This window comes from Lycium ferocissimum, chromosome 7 (genome assembly GCF_029784015.1).
Source record: "Lycium ferocissimum isolate CSIRO_LF1 chromosome 7, AGI_CSIRO_Lferr_CH_V1, whole genome shotgun sequence".
In the NCBI taxonomy this organism is placed as follows: domain Eukaryota; kingdom Viridiplantae; phylum Streptophyta; class Magnoliopsida; order Solanales; family Solanaceae; genus Lycium; species Lycium ferocissimum.
The window spans coordinates 28,292,343-28,309,309 of NC_081348.1; the positions used below are offsets into that span (position 1 = coordinate 28,292,343).

Here is a 16,967-nt window from a genome sequence, read left to right on the forward strand (position 1 = left end):
CTTTCCAAACAATATCCCTTTATTCAAAAAACCTTCCTTCTAGCTAGTCCTTTCAACATTTCCTTGCCTTGATATATATGGCTGCTCCTCAACCACCAACTATATCTGAGTCAACCACTGATTCCTCATTTAGAAACAACGTTACGATTACCGAGCATATCTACACACGTGTCCGTCTCGCAACGAAAGCTGATATCTACCATATGTACCAACTCTTTTACCAAATCCATGCATACCATAATATAGGTCAGTTCTACAAAGTTACTGGGGGCATTTAATTATAGGTGATGTTTTAGTTTTAAAATTGAAGGAAGGTGATTCAAGTTTTAATTATTGAGTAGAGGTGTTAAATTTGATTAGTGATTAAGGGGTTTTGAATCTTGGCAATAGTTTCATTTTTGACACTTTGGCCCTCTATTTTATTTTTAATATTTTGTCCTCAAGTTTTATTTTTAACACTTTGACCTAAACTTTACTTTTAACACTTTGCCCTAAAGTTTTATTTTTAACATTTTGACCCAACCACTATAAACCCTAAAATACAAAAATCGGAAAAAAAATCCTATGAAAGGAAAGATAGTTTCCTCCATTGTTGTTCTTCCATCATACCCTTGCATAACTGTTCTTCTTCTTAACTCTCTTCCTTATTCTTGTCCGCCACAATTTCTTCTTCTTCTTCTTCTTCTTCTTCTTCATCCGCCATTATCAAGAAAAAAAAAAATCATCGATTTTACAATTTTTTGATTGAATGTCATTGGTGTAGCAATCGCATTACTCATAAGTGTTTTCGGGTCCATTGGTAAGTTAAACAATAGTGTTTCTTTCAATTGTTCATCCGGGGTATAGTTGCCTTACTTGCGATTTTCCCTTAAATATAGCTGTCAGATATGATTGTTGCGGCAAGTTCTAAAGTTTTGTAAATTAAAGAGTTAACTTTTGCATCAAGTAAGTCTAGTGTTTCTAGCAAGAGTTGTTGATAAATTATAAAGAGTTGTTGCAAATGATTAGTAAATGTTGCAACAATTACAAAAAAAAAACGTGAATAAATAATTTACAATAATTGTTGTACTTTATGCAATAAAATAAATCGTTAAAATTCTTTTTTTTCAACAAAGATGAAGTTACTTGTCAGAACAAGTATGATACTTGGCTGCATCAATTCGGCGATTGTTGGACATATTTTACAAGTTGGATGAAATAGAGAAAATTTGTCTCCTCCAACAAATAAATTGAATTTGTCAACTAGTAACCTAATTGTTGCAACAAGTATGTTATTTGTTTCAATAAGTCACTTAGTTGTTGCATTTTGTTATGAAACATACAAAAAGCAAGTTGTCTCCAACAAGCAATCAAGTAGTTGGAACAAAGTTACATACTTGTTGCAACAAGTACGTTAGCCATTCTAACAATTCATATAATTGTTTAATTTTGTTATGAAAAAATGACAGTAGAAGGTCTCCAACAAATAAGTGAGTTGTTGCTGCACTAACCTACTTGTTGCAACAAGTAAGTTATTTGTTCCAACAAGTCACTTAGTTGTTGCATTTTGTTATCAAACGACAAAGCTGAACTGTCTCCAACAAGTTACCAAGTAGTTGGAACAAGTTTTTTCTTAGTTGCAACAAGTACGTTAGTTGTTCCAACAAGTCATATAGTTGTTCCATTTTGATATGAGACAGAGACAAAAGCAAGTCATAGCTTTACCAACAAATAAGCGACACTGAAGAATGATGCAACTAGTAACCTTAGCATTTGAACAAGTCGATTATTTGTTCCAAGAAGTCATTTATAGTTGTGATTAAGTTAACTAATTTGGGTCCAAAATTACGGAAAAACCACTCAATTATGAACTTAATCATAAATTTAAGTGGCACTGGGCTTATGGTGGTCAAAGTCACTGAATTAATTTCAACACTTGACATTCAAGCATTGTAATTATATAGTTGTGATCTTTGAACATCCAAGCTCAAAGGCCGCTAAAAGAGACAAAGTGATTAAGTTAACTACTTTGGGTCCAAAATTTATGAAAAAACCACTCAATAATTAACTTAATTATAAATTTAAGTGGCCTTTGACTTGTTGTTGTCATGACCGATTTTCTTAAAACAAAATATTTCGGCACCATTAATGAGGGACTCGATAATAATAGGTGTTGATTGCCGTGGTGAATGGATCGAGGTGAACAATCGATATATTTGGCGATGGAACGGTAGTCACATGTTAGAGACGATAGCGATGATCGTCCCAAGAGATGTTGAGTTTGATGATTTTGTGAACTTAATCATTAACTATTGTGTGAATTAACTTGTGAACCGAAAGACCTTGTCATCACTTACATGCATAGCTCTTTTGAAAACCAAAGTGCTTGCCTTTTAAGATAACCGAAGTCGAGTCGTTTGCGTACTTATTTGAAAGATGTAGCTAGGCCCATTTTAAGGGTATACGTGGTTGGAAGGCCACGAGAACCATAATTTAGCTCAAGACCAATAAGATATTCCGGATAATGGAAGTGCGAAGCCCCAATGGAAGTGGGGGTGAGTCGATCCCTATACCCGAAAATTGTGAGTAATACACCGTGTCTTTTTTTACAATCGTCATGATCCCCATGTTCAAGATGATGAAACAGGTTTTTATAAAGGAATGTCATTCAATTCGCGAAGTGTGTATTGCTTTAGATGTGAACATCTGGGGGAAGTGCAATGGTGGCGAGGATGTGAAGCTTTTAAGTTCTAGCAAACACGGAAGAAGGTGGACAAAGAGGGCTATGCGGAAAAACAAATGCTCCTTATGCAAAACGGTTTGGCCACAAAAAACAACATGTCCAAGCCGAAATGCTCCATAGTTGTAGATTGCATTGTGTTGTAATAATAGTTATACGGTGATCTTTATGACATTTTAATGTTATTCTTTCTTAACATGGTAATTTATATTGTTGGTGATTATGAACTTGGTTTATATGATATGTTGTTCGTGTTCAAATCACTAATGTGTATATTCTTGTTAATAAATTGTTGTACGATTTCCAACAAGTAATGAATTTGTTGCGACGGCTACGTAACTTGTTGGGTTTTATCGAACAAGTAACGACTTGTGCGAAGAACTAGTAAATCGTTGAACATATTACAAAAAATCGGAGTTTTTAGCGGATGCAACTAAGTTATATGTTGGGTTTTTTCTAACAAGTGGAGTGACTCAAGTTTTAATTATTGAGTAGAGGGGAATCGGCCACATTTAGTGATAAACAATTGGAATCGGCCACATTTAGTGATAAACAATTGGAATCAACCATATTTAGTGATAAACAATGAAAATCAAACAAGTGGAGTGACTTGTTACGAAGAAAATGGGTAACTTGTTGGGTTTTATCGAACAAGTAACAGGGACTTGTTGCGGCAACTAGTAAGTCGTTGAACATATTACAAAAAATCGGAGTTTTTAAGCCCAATGCAACTAAGTTGGGCTTTTTCTAACAAGTGGAGTGAATTGATGTTTTAATTATTGAGTAGAGGAATCGCCACATTTAGTGATAAAAAATTGGAATCAACCATATTTAGTGATAAACAATGGAAATCAAACAAGTGGAGTGACTTGTTACGGAAAATGGGTACTAAAGCGGAAGCAACCATATTTACGGTTTGTTGCGATTTACTAACCTTGCCGCAACGATACTACATCGTCTTGGCCTTTTTACGTAATACTACTTGATTCACCGTATGTAGTGATCAATAAAGGGAATCAATATTTAGTGATAAACGATGGATATCGGCCACGTTTAGTGATAAACGATAGAAATCGAGCAAGTGGAGTGACTTGTTACGGAAAATGGGTAACTTGTTGTGTTTTATCCAACAAGAGTAAGGACTTGTTCAACAACTTACTCGGGTTCTTTTACAATGTATACAACACTTGCAGTCCGAATGCTAAACTTGCTCAACAAATACTAAATATTACAACGAATACTACTTCGATCACCATATTTAGTGATCGATAAAGATGAATCGGCCATATTTAGTGATAAACAATGGATATAGCAACACATTTAGTGATAAACAATGGAAATCAAACAAGTGGAGTGACTTGTTACGGAAAATGGGTAACTTGTTGTGTTTTATCCAACAAGAGTAAGGACTTGTTCAACAACTTGCCTCGGTTTGGCAATACAACAACAGAACTCTAACAAAGATACTAAACTTGGTCAACAAATACTACATCTGTTGCAACAGATACTACTTGGTTCACCCATATTTAGTGATCAATAAAGGGAATCAGCCATATTTAGTGATAAACAATGGATATCAGCCACATTTAGTGATAAACAATCGAAATCAATCATATTTATTGATCATTATATATACTTAAGCAATTTTAAATTGTTTTGGGTCAGGATAGATGATCAACTAAGTTCAATACACACTAAATGGAGTGATCATTGGAGTGAATTGATGTGAACTTCTTGATTCACCCACATTTAGTGATAAACAATGGAAATCAATCATATTTATTGATCATTATATATACTTAAGCAATTTTATGGTGTTTTGGGTCGGAATAGATAATCAACTAAGTCCATCGCACCAAATGGAGTGATCATTGGAGTGAATTGATGTGAACTTCTTGATTCACCCACATTTAGTGATAAACAATGGAAATCAATCATATTTATTGATCAATCGGTATATATACTTAAGCAATTTCACATAAGTTTTGGTCGGATAGATGATCAATTAAGTCAAATACGCGCTAAATGGAGTGATCATTGGAGTGAATTGATGTGAACTTCTTGATTCACCCCCATTTAGTGATAAACAGTAAATCAATCATATTTATTGATCAATATATATATCTACTACAATCATTAGTAATTTGTTGCAAATTCTTTCCACAACTATATGATCTGTTGCAACAAAATTAGTAACTTGCTTGATTATTTACTTGTTGGGCCGATTCTAAACTTGTTGAACAGATTAGTAATTTGTTGCAACTTCTTTCAAAATCGTATGATCCGTTGCAAATATTAGTAACTTATTTCGGTAAGATTATTTACTTGTTGGAACGGATTGGTATCTTGTCAAGCAGTTAGTAATTAGTTGCAACTTCTTTCCACGATCCGTATGAATGGGTTGCAACGATTAGTAACTTGTTTATTGATTAGTTACTTGTTGGAACGGATTAATAACATGTTGAAAGCCTAAATTTGTTATTTGTTGCAACTTCTTTCACAAATGTATTATCTAATGCAAGCACATTAGTAACTTGTTTAAGTGAAGAGTTACTTGTTTGGAACGGATTAGTAACTTCTTTGAAGAACTTATTAGTAACTTAAAAAAGGGTATGAATATCGATTAATCATTTAGGCAACTTTTCTAAACATTAGTAGATTAGTAATTTTTTGCACCTTTTTTAACTATTGTACTATCTGTATGCATTTGTTGCAACAAGATTCATAAATAATAATAAGGACAAAAAAATTGTTCGGTAGTAATTTGTTAAACGACGACTCGGGGCTCCAAACTTTGTCTATCACACCAACGCCCACCGCCACCGCATCCTCGCCACCGAGTTGTCGCCGCACATAAAGTCTCGGGCTTCATCATGTTAGTATATAAAAATGCTCAATAAAAGCAAGTGAATACGATCCGCATGTCGGACTAACATTGCGCTTCGAATAAATTCAAGGGAGATCCATCCTGATTCCCAAATTTCAAGCTTCGTTGAGCAATTTTCGAGCATGATGGACGTCAAACATGCCCTCAACTTTCTTTAGTTTCGGCCATAATTCAATATCGGGTGGATGTGGATGAAGAACTCATCCACTTGGATTTTTGGGACGTTGCGATACAGTTAAACATTTATCACCCCTCCTCAATTATGAATTCTAATGACAACTTGTCAAAGACATTTATGTTACACGATAGTAAACAAAATTGGCACCAACCCACTCGCGACCACCTTTGGGCATCGGTACGGTACTTACGTTGCGATAACATCATCATCCCATATAAAATCATCAAGCATTTGATTGAATGGAATAGCTTCCACGGTGCTTTCATCCGACAACTCGTAGTATCGCTTGAGCACGATATTGTGTTTGAGATCCAAGATTATATCTTGGAAGCATAGTGCTCGGTGAAGGTGCTTTGCCTCACACGCATTAAGAACTTAGAATTTCATCAACATCCACGCATTAAAAGTATAAGGAATGTCCACAACACTTCTCAACTAAGTGAGTTGTTGCAACAAGTGTGCAAATTGTTGCATTAAGTATTTCTTGTTACAACTCTCTAGTTGTTGGAGATTGCTTTACGATTGGAGGTCTATTTCTCACCCATGAATGAGGTAAATATAATCTCCAACAACTAAATGAGTTGTTGCAACAAGACCAATACTGTTGCGAAAAGTGTTTTACTTTATGAAATTCTTTCTGCTGACAAATATATAACTTGTTGCAACTAATACAACCAAAATAAGACTTGTTTCAACAAAAATAATTGTTGTTTTCAAACTTACAACGGCCGGCCACCAATTTTCCATACTTGTCATTATCATAAGTCATCGGCCTTAAATTCATTGCAATGAATACATCGTACCACCTTGCTCTTCTTGGCATTGACGAATTTTCAAGCTTTTTCATTTTTTGAGCATCTTAGCGTGCTTATACACATTTACCTTTTTTAGATCAACAAATGGTACAAGTGGGGTGTAGAAGATTTCCTTGACCTAACATCGGGAATAGCTTGAAATTGCTTTTCCTTCTTCGAATGCGAATAGGAGTATAGGGTGAGGTCGGCTTCTTGGATGGATTGACACCTCTTGGATAACAAACTGTAGTTTTAAAATTTGTGTCTTTTTGTCGCATTCACCAACTCCTCAACATTTTTTATCAAATCATCCATTCGCCGCTTAATAGGTGCATTCACAATGAGTATTTCGATGCGTCGGCTTTTAAAGGAAAATCTACCACCAAATCCGCCACATACTAACATCTCCATCAATGAATTATCCACGCGATCACCACCATATCATTTGTCCACCAACAACACCACCAATTGGAGTTTGTCTACCAAAATCAACATCATCATCTATTATTTTTTTTCAAGAATTTTTTTAATGTCATCAACCAGGTGACCATGGGTATAACACCACCACCACCAACATCTACCACAATCGATTCTTTTGATAGGTTTTCACTCCAAATTCTAATTTTTTTATCCCCTCAATCATTTTTTTCGGGGAGCATTGTAAGGGGCTCGAAGGAAGCAAAATGGCATCTCCAACTCCCATCTTTTGTCGGGACAAGCCATGGGTGCACAACGCCCACACCAAAAACAGATATATTAAAATGGTCCTAAATAATGAAATGCAACTGGATGACTAGGTTGTTGCAACATGTTTCATACTTGTTGGACATTGTCCAGACATTAGTAACTTGTTGCAATGTAGAACTTGTTGGACATTGTCCAACATTTTAGTAACTTGTTGCAAAAGTCATACTTTTTGGACATTGTCATGTTGTTTAACTTGTTGTAGCGGTGTCATACTTGTTGGACATTATCCAACAGAGATGACCAAGTTTATTCTATTTACATGTCTTAAGGCTTACCTTCCAAGCCGAGGGTTAAAAAGATCAACACTTTTCAATCTGAGCGTTGCTCTTTGCGCCACCATCTAAGAATTCTTGGAAAAGACAACACGAGGCGGGTAGTCCTTCAGAATATATTCGGAGGTGAGGAATGGCTTCAAATGCCCAAGCCTAGAAAATAAGATACCAAAAAATCGAATGATGATAGAAATACAAAAAGTACAAGAAATTGACATTTAAAATGCTATTTTGAAAGAAAGCCATATAGATTGGGATATCTTGGCCGTTGGCTTAAGCTCTTTCGATAAGTAGTCAACCGCTCAACTTCAAAGCTTTCCGGCCCCATCCATGGTTGTTGAATGCCTCATAGTCCTCCACAAGTTTACGCAAACCAAGTGGTATGTTCGTTTGTATCTTTTGCCATAAGAACACGGTAAAACCAAACTAAACACAGGATTGAAATGGCATGCTTTTTTGACATAGTTTTGGACCGCAAATCTACAAGCAACTTATCTCCTTTGTAGTTTTTCCCAACTAACTCCACCAAACCAGCTTCATTGTTATCTTTTCCACCCTTTCCTACTTTCTTGGCTTCTTTAGAGTTAATCTTAGTATATTATTTAATACAAAGTAAGGAAGCTCACAAGGATGACATCTAAGGCCAAGTAACAATGGCAAACTCTTTCAGGAAGCCAAAATTTTGTTCACACATTCCTCTATGCCACGAAAGTTAATCCAAAGCTCATCCTTTGCATCCGAAAGAATTCTACGCTTCCAAGCCATATACCATTTTCATTTGAAAAGGAAAAGTAGAAAGTCTCTTCGGCCAAGTATCCAAATACACCCCAAAACAACTTTTCCTAAAGAAATCCTCCAACCAGCCGCTTTTAAGAATTAGCCTAAACATATCAAAGTTCTTTTAGAAAATACCGATTCAATGACCGTAAGATCATAATCTTTCATTATTTTCATTCATGGCTTCCTCCCGCATACTTGTAAATACCGAAAACCTTGACAACCTTATATCGAAGGTCCGTTATGATCTATGTTCAATCTATGCTACTCAAGATTCGCAATTAAATTAGGCATTCACACTATTTCTCTTCTTTGTTCTTAATTCGAAGCTTTGAACGTCGACAAAGTGAAGTATTTTCGGAAGCGTCCTTTTCATCATCTTTATCCAATCCATCTACTCCATCGGCGGTTTTCTTGGAGTTTCTAATTCTTCTTCACTTTGTTCATTTGTGCTCTCAGCTTTTTGGTTCTCGTACTTCCTCTCTTTAAGAGGATTGATTGTCGGTTCGTATATAGTCTCTTTCCTCTATATTCTTGATTCAACAATAGATTTTGCTAAATCGACAAGATTCTATCGATGATTGCACTCTAGCTTTTTTATTATCTCTATGGACCCTGAATCATGATTTCTCAACTTTTCTTTTGGTGGAGACATTTTATCTACACGGAGAGAAAAAAAAACTTCAATGCGATTAGTGCTTCATTCAAAGTAAACGAGATAATAAGAAGTGCGCATTTGATCAAACAAAATACAACAAGTAACAGAATTCCCCAACAAGGAAGAATTTGTTGCAACAAATGATGTATGCTGAATAGATGTGAAAGTGAATAGGTTGTTGCAAATGCGATTCTTCGATTGTTGAATAAGTGATGGATCTTTAGTATATCTTCTACAACACAACCAACATAGGAGAGCAATGTCCAACTTGATTTATAGTTGTTGCAACATATTGTATACTTGTTGCAACAAGTGTTTAACTTGTTGCAAACAACTATAAATATCGGTGGACATCTTCTACAAACAAAACCAAAAAAGGAAGCTAAGTCCAATGATTTGTAAAAGGGGCGTATGTTGCAACATATTGTATACTTGTTGCAACAAGTGTATAACTTGTTGAACAACTAAAAATACATGGATATAAACTACAAATGATTTGAAGGGTGCTCAAAAATTTTTAAGCTATGTCCAATGTATTTGTAGTTGTTGCAACATATTGTATATTTGTTGCAACGTGTATAACTTGTTGCAACAACTAAAAATTTATTGGATATCTTCTAAAAAACGGGTCTTCAAAAACTAAAGCTATGTCAATTAACTATTTGTAGTTGTTGCCACATATTGTATACTTGTTGCAACAAGTGTATAACTTGTTGCAAACAATTAAAAATCATTGGATATCTTCTAAAAACGGACACTAACCAAAAAACTAAAGCTAAATGTCCAAAATGATTTTGTAGTTGTTGCAACATATTATCTACTTGTCACAGTGTAGAAATTATTCTGGGCCTAAAAATGCGATGGACATAGCTTCTATAAACAAAACCGTCAAATACTAGGACAAGAATAAAAAAACCATCTATTTGGATATCTACTCGTAAACCCTGAACCATACCAGGACAACAATAGAAAAAACCATTTATTTCACTACAAACACACAACAACAACAACAACAACAACAACAACAACAATAACAACAATAACAACAACAAGATGGATTTTATCCAAGCTTTTCCTAAACACTTAACCAAACCAAAACAACAAGTATCTACTTTCAAGACAACGACCAAATCGTCCACTACGACACACAATCATACAAGTTAAACAAAATACATCAAATGTATGTGCAATAATTGTTTATCCTTTCTTTGTTCTAAACCATACCATAACAAGACAACACCAACACCAACATCAACATCAACATCAACACCAACACCAACACTAACACCAACACCAACACCAACAACATTTAACTCCAAAATACACTAAATAGGGTTTTAAAAAGCGACCTCGGCAAATGTCTACAATAATCAAACAAGATCTATTGAGCACTAAGTAAGAACTTACTAAATCCGTTCCAAAAAGTCAACAAGATTGCAAGCCATTTTTTTCAAATCTTAAGGAGAAGAAGAACAAAAACATCACAAAAAACCATAATTTGAGAACAATGTACGCTATTTACAAATACATTAAAACCCCAAAGTCAAACAAATACCCCAACAAGGGTTTCTCGAACAAGGAACAACAAAATAAACAATATTGCGCAGATAAAATATGTTCTTTTCTTCTTTTTCTCGGCTAAAATCATCAATTTCTACCAAATAACTTTTGGAACAAGTGAAACAAAAACTTTACCTTGATATTAAAAAAGAAGCTGTGAGTCTGTCCAGCAACTCAACAGGGGTAAAGAAAACATGACAAGAAAAGAGGAAGAGATGAGATGTCCAAGTGAAGGAGATTAAAATGTATCATATTGGGAGTTTTTGATTTTGAAATATGGAAGAAGTGCGAGGGAGTTGTGGGGAGGAACGGTTTGATGTGTTTGAATAATGGGTGGTGTTTTAGTATAATGGGTTGGGCAGTTTTGGAATTTTTTATAGTTTATAAAAGATTAAAAAGTTTTAAAAATTATATTTTGAATCCCAATTTTTTTAATCTCAAATTTAATTGGGTTTTGATATGAGGTGGCCCTACACATCACCTTTAGTAATTTGGAGACCTTTTAGGCACCTTCGGTTAATTCCTTTCTTTTTAGGAAAAGGACACAAATGTTGAGTTCGTTGAAACTAATCCCACCCTCTAACTCAATTTTTCCCAAACTCAAATTATACCTACTAAACTAATCTCATCCATTAACTAAAACTTAAATAAGACAATTTTCAAATAAAAACCCAAACACAAAAATGTTTGGGGCGATTTTTATATATAATATGTGTCATTTGTGTATAAAATATGCATCGGTACCTATCCGTAATGTATAGAAAACTTATAAAATATGAATCACTAAGTTATGTATCATTTTTGTATATAATATGTATCATTTGTGTGTATATAATGTGTATCGACACGGTCTGGCAATACGTATAGAATAGAAAATTGTATCATTTTTGTATATAATATGTATCATTTTTTGTATATAAAGTGTATATATAATTCCAGCATGTGTATATAAACTGTATCAGTCTTGTATAGAAAGTGTACCATACGTATAAAAAAATGTATAATAGAAACCGTATCATTGTGGTATGTAATATGTATCACTATTGTATATGTAAAAAAAAAAATCATATCATTATTGTATAATATGTGTATAATAAATGTATAATTAACGTATAACTTATGCAAAATAAATGTATGATTAATTCAACCAAGAAATTCATATGTATATAAAGTCGTATAATTCTTGTATATAAAGTATATATATAATTTCAACATATGTATATATAATGTAGCAGCCCTTTAGTGGCGACTTAGTCACCACGAAAAGTCTTTTTTTTTTTTTTTTTTTTTTTTTGCTTCTTTGGGCAGTCAGCCTTGGCATTATTTTGGCATCTTAGCCATTTTTTAACTGAGTGCCACTAACAAAATTTGGTCTTTATATTTTGCCCCTCATTTATGTCTTCTTTAATTTTTGGCTTCTTACGGCCATTTTTAATATTTAAAGTTTTTTTGACGAAATTACCCTTACCCCATTAAAACTCTTTTCTATTTGAACGTCATTTGCTCTTTTCTTTTCTTTTTTTTGCTTCTTTCCTCCTTTTTTGTGTCTATCTCCCTTTGTTCTAAAACTTAGGTACGAATTTGGATCTTTTGCTCGTTTCAATATTTGTTTTTATGTTAAATTGTTGTTTGTTGAATTGATATCTTTGTCTTCGTCATTTTTTATATTTAATTGATCCTTTTTTATTTAAAATTATAGTGTTTTGTTATAGTGTCTCTACGATTTTTTTTTTTTTTAGTTTCGTTCCCCATGTATATATTTTGATTTTTTGAATATCGTATTATGAATGTCGTAATATATTTTATGAATTTATTTTGATATGCGTTTTTGGTTTTCTCTTTGTTGAATCTTTGAAGTTTTGCTGTGAACACTTTTTATGTTGTTCTATTTTGTTTTTGTTTAATAATCGATTTTTTGAAGAATGTTTTTGTATGCCGAGGCAACATAAATGATCCGGCGAGTTTATGATTTTTTGAAGCGAAGTTATCACGGTTCAGGCATAAAGTTATGCTTGTTCGACATAACTTCATGAATTAAGTTAATTTATGTGTGTCTTGATTTTTTGGTATTGTCTTGTTAATAATTTTGATTTTTATGCAATCTTATGTGTTATTGGTGTTTTTTTGTTAATAATATTTTGTTTTGGTTATGAAAAATGAAAGTTTGCCTCTCACGGCATACTTTGTAATTTTGTAAAGTGAACCACCCGCTCCGTGAGACTTGTCTAATTCTTAACACTTGTGTATTTTTTTATTTTGCTTATGAAAATGAAAGTTGCCTCTAACAAAGACATCTTTGTTCTTTTGTAAAGTGAACTTTCTTCCTCGTACTTTTCTAGTTAACGCTTACCTAAATTTTTGTTTTGCTCATAAAAATGAAAGTTTGCCTCTAACAAGATACTTTGTTCTTTTCTAATGTAAAAACTTACGTCTCTCCGCATACTCGTCTAATTCTTAACACTTGTGTATTTTTTTTTATTTTACTTATGAAAATGAAAGTTGCCTCTATAAAGATACTTTGTTCTTTTGTAAAGTAAACACGCCTCTCCGCATATTTTTCTAGTTCTTAACACTTGCGTAAATTTTTGTTTTGCTCATAAAAATGAAAGTTTGCTCTACGACATCTTTGTTCTTTTAATGTAAACTTCCCTCCTCAAGCATACTTGTCTAATTCTTAACACTTGTGTATTTTTTTTTATTTTACTTATGAAAATGAAAGTTGCCTTTAATAAGCATCTTTGTTCTTTTGTAAAGTAAAACACTCCTCCCAAGCATACTTTTCTAGTTCTTAACACTTGCGTAAATTTTTGTTTTGCTCATAAAAATGAAAGTTTGCCTCTAACGATACTTTGTTCTTTTCTAATGTAAACTTCTCCTCCTCGGATACTTGTCTAATTCTTAACACTTGTGTATTTTTTTATTTTACTTATGAAAATGAAAGTTGCCTCTAACAAAGATACTTTTTTTTTGTAAAGTAAAGTAAACTTTTACCTCCTCTCGCATACTTGTTCGAACTTTTACTTTTGATTATTTTTTGTCAACCGAAGTTACTATAATTTCAAGTCTAAGTTATTGAGCATTGTATACTAATCAAATGGAACGTAAACTAATCAAAATCGAACAAAGCAATAAATTTGATCAATTCTATGTTGTTGAGTAAAATTATGATTCGCGATGTGAATCTCAAGCGCATATCAGTTGTTTAGTTCATAGAAGATGATTTGTTGTTATTTTCAAATATTAACAAATCTAAACTTAATAAAGCATCAAATTAAGTTGAATTACATTCAATTGAAACGCTATATATTATGTATTTTATCTTTTTCAATGTTGTAGCGACAAAATCAATGGAGATTTTCCTGAAATGTTGGAACGATGAAACGATTGAAAGGTTTGTTGTTGAAATGATGGATAGGTTTAATTGGATGTTTGGGGTTAGTTACTGACTTTCGATTTTTATATGTTATGGGTAGGGGTAGTAAAGTCTTTTTCTTATTATCTTTTAGCTTAAAAGAGCAAATATTAAAGGCCATGGCGTTACGGGGGCAAAAATTAAAGACCATCGCATTTGAAGGGCATTCACGCCAATTGCCCTCTTTTGGCATTATCTTGGGCCGAACGGACACCTAGTAGAATTAAGCCCAAACAGTGATTAAATGTGGGATTAGTTTGGCTGAGTGGACACACAGCGTCCTTTTCCCTTCTTTTTCAAGAAAACCCCTTCCGCTTTTCTACGGCCCATCTGTCCTTCTACTTGAAGTCTCGCCAACCCCTTTTACCCAATCCAGGCATACCATGAACCACGACGGGCTTAACCCCGTCCTTACAATGTTCGACCTTAAATTCCCCGTTGTGGAGGGACAAGCAGAAGAGTACAGGTCCAAATATGATGACAGGAATGATAAACGAGATGTGTTCATCGCGGGATTCGCTTTCTTTTACGCGAATTATTCGTGCTTCTATGACAAACCGGGATTATATTTCGAGAGTCTTTTACTTCAGGGAGAGTTACAGAAAGTTGGGAATGGGGAGATTGTTGTTCGGCACTGTTGCTTCCATTGCTGCCAACAATGGGTTAGTTTCTGTGGAGGGATTAGTTGCAGTTTGGAATAAGAAAGCTTACGACTTTTACGTAGATATGGGAGTTGAAATATTTGATGAATTTAGGTATGGGAAATTGCACGGTGAAAATCTTCAAAAGTATGCTGATAAGGAGAATAATGCTGAAGGGAGCTGTTAACAAGAATCTGCTTCCGAACAAGAATTAAGAAGCACTACTTCATCCTGACTACATTAAACAGCTCGACTAATAAAGGGAGGAATTTCAAACTTTGGCGCCTGTTATTGCCAGTACCTAAGTTGTCGTCTCGCCAAACACAGGGGCGGATTTATCTTGGGCGAGGAGTGTCACGTGACAATGCTTAGTCGAAAAAATTCACTAAATATGTATCTAAAATTGCAAAGCAAAAACAAAATAAAGAAATATATTGAATAATGTGACACTGCGGGACACGAGAGCGTTGTAACTCAGACGGTCAGGCGCCTATAATTTTGACCGGCGGTCTTGAGTTCAAAACTGGGAGCTTCATTTTGAAGTCTTAAAACTTAAAATGTTTGCACCTCGTCTACATAGGAGAGGTTCGAACCACCAACCTCACAGAAGTTAAAAAAGCACTATACCATTTAGTCTACATTTATTTTTATTTACTTTGTCGATAACTAAAGATTTTTCTTAAAGACGTTGCTGCTTTCTAGTTGTTGTGCTATTTATTTTTTCTTTTCTTTTCCTCTTTTTTTTTTTTTTTTTCTCGCCAACAAAATTGATTGAAACGATTGCGGAATCAAATGAATGACAAGTTTTTTAGTGATAGTTTGGTGCATTAAAAGTGTTAAATGTTATTTTTAATGAGGTTAATTTAAATATATTTCAAAAAATAAATACTCATGAGAAGAGTTATAGCAATATACGTGAGTTGTGTTTTATTTATATTGTACTCTCTTTTTCTTAATATGACTTTATAGTGCTTTATTTATTTCTCAATATAAAATTTGACACCGCTTATGGAAAACATGTGTTCTCGCCCTTCTTTCTTTTCTTCGATTTTAGATGGTAAAAAAGAGAATGGAATTTCTGATCTTGTACCCAAAGTGAGGTACACTTCACTGGCCAAACACCACCCCGAGGACTAAGCACAGCTTGATAAGTTGCTGTTGCAATGAGTACTGCTAACACAAGCAAGGTGTGTTCCTCACACTACCAGAGGAATCTTTAATACTCGTATCATACTTAAAATAGTCCAGCAATTCTTTAGCTGGTGATCTTGATCTGGTTTTTTCATTAACAAGAATCAGCGATGTAGTTTGTGATTCTCTATCCTTCACTGCTCCAGCCTCCCTAAGCATCTCTTCTATTTCCCTCTCGCCCACTTCACTTTGAAATAATCCTAAAACATCCAGAGGCATTAGATCCCTCTTGTTTTCGAAGAATTCACCTTCACTGCATTCGTAGGAATAACTTGCTCGCGAAGAAGCCACTTAACTACCTAGTTGACCAAAAAATTAGCAATTTTGTATAAGATAAACAAGACAAGTAACAGAAAAAAATTAACCTCATATTGTCTTCTTGAGACTGCAACGTGCAATATCATGTTCCCCTGGTCATCTTTTTTGTTTAAGACGTCCTCTTTTTGCAGTTTCTTGAGGTGTTCCACCAAAACTTTAAAGGCCTTGAATTGGTGGTTCGTTACTGCCAACTATGCTGTCTCATTTCGAGCTGTAAAATATGTAATGCAATCAGGAGAAGCTGTAGTAAGTTCTGTAATTACTTGAACTCTTCCCTTGATAGCTGCATAACGTAGAGGAAACCTTTGTTCTCTTCCTTTGATCTGGCAAAGATTATGGTCTAAATTTAGCAGCTGCATTACTATATCCATATTCGCATTAGCTGTTGCAATATGAAGTGGGCTAAGGGCTTAGACCATCTTGGTTCAGCTCTGCAGCAAATTCTCTTTTAAGTTTAATCAACTCTCTTGAAAATTAAATATGTCCTACAGTACAAGCAATATGAAGAGGATTTTCTCCACCAGCTAATGCAACAGTGTCCGGTAAAAAGAGGTAGTCTTTCAAAAGATTGTGCAAGTATTCTGTAATCCCTGTTCTTGCAGCTTCAAATAATAACCTTTGATCCATTCTTTTGAACCATCCAATAAGAAAGATGCTTTCCAGAAAGCTTTAGCTTTCTTTTGAGCTTATATACAACCAGAATTGTCTGCAGTTCTGTTGAAATGATCTGTTAATTTGCTTAATGGATTAATTAATTCAGGTCAGTTTGACTTGTTTAGGATGAGAGCGATGAGAGCTTTCTTCTTGAATTGA

At 34.2% G+C, this 16,967-nt stretch overlaps 2 pseudogenes; one reads left to right on the forward strand and one right to left on the reverse strand.

Moving 5' to 3' along the window:
• Positions 1-77: 77 nt before the first annotated feature.
• Positions 78-15,654, forward strand: LOC132062677 (tyramine N-feruloyltransferase 4/11-like; annotated as a pseudogene).
• LOC132062084 (uncharacterized) lies at positions 15,031-16,622 on the reverse strand (annotated as a pseudogene).
• Between the last annotated feature and the right edge of the window lie 345 nt (positions 16,623-16,967).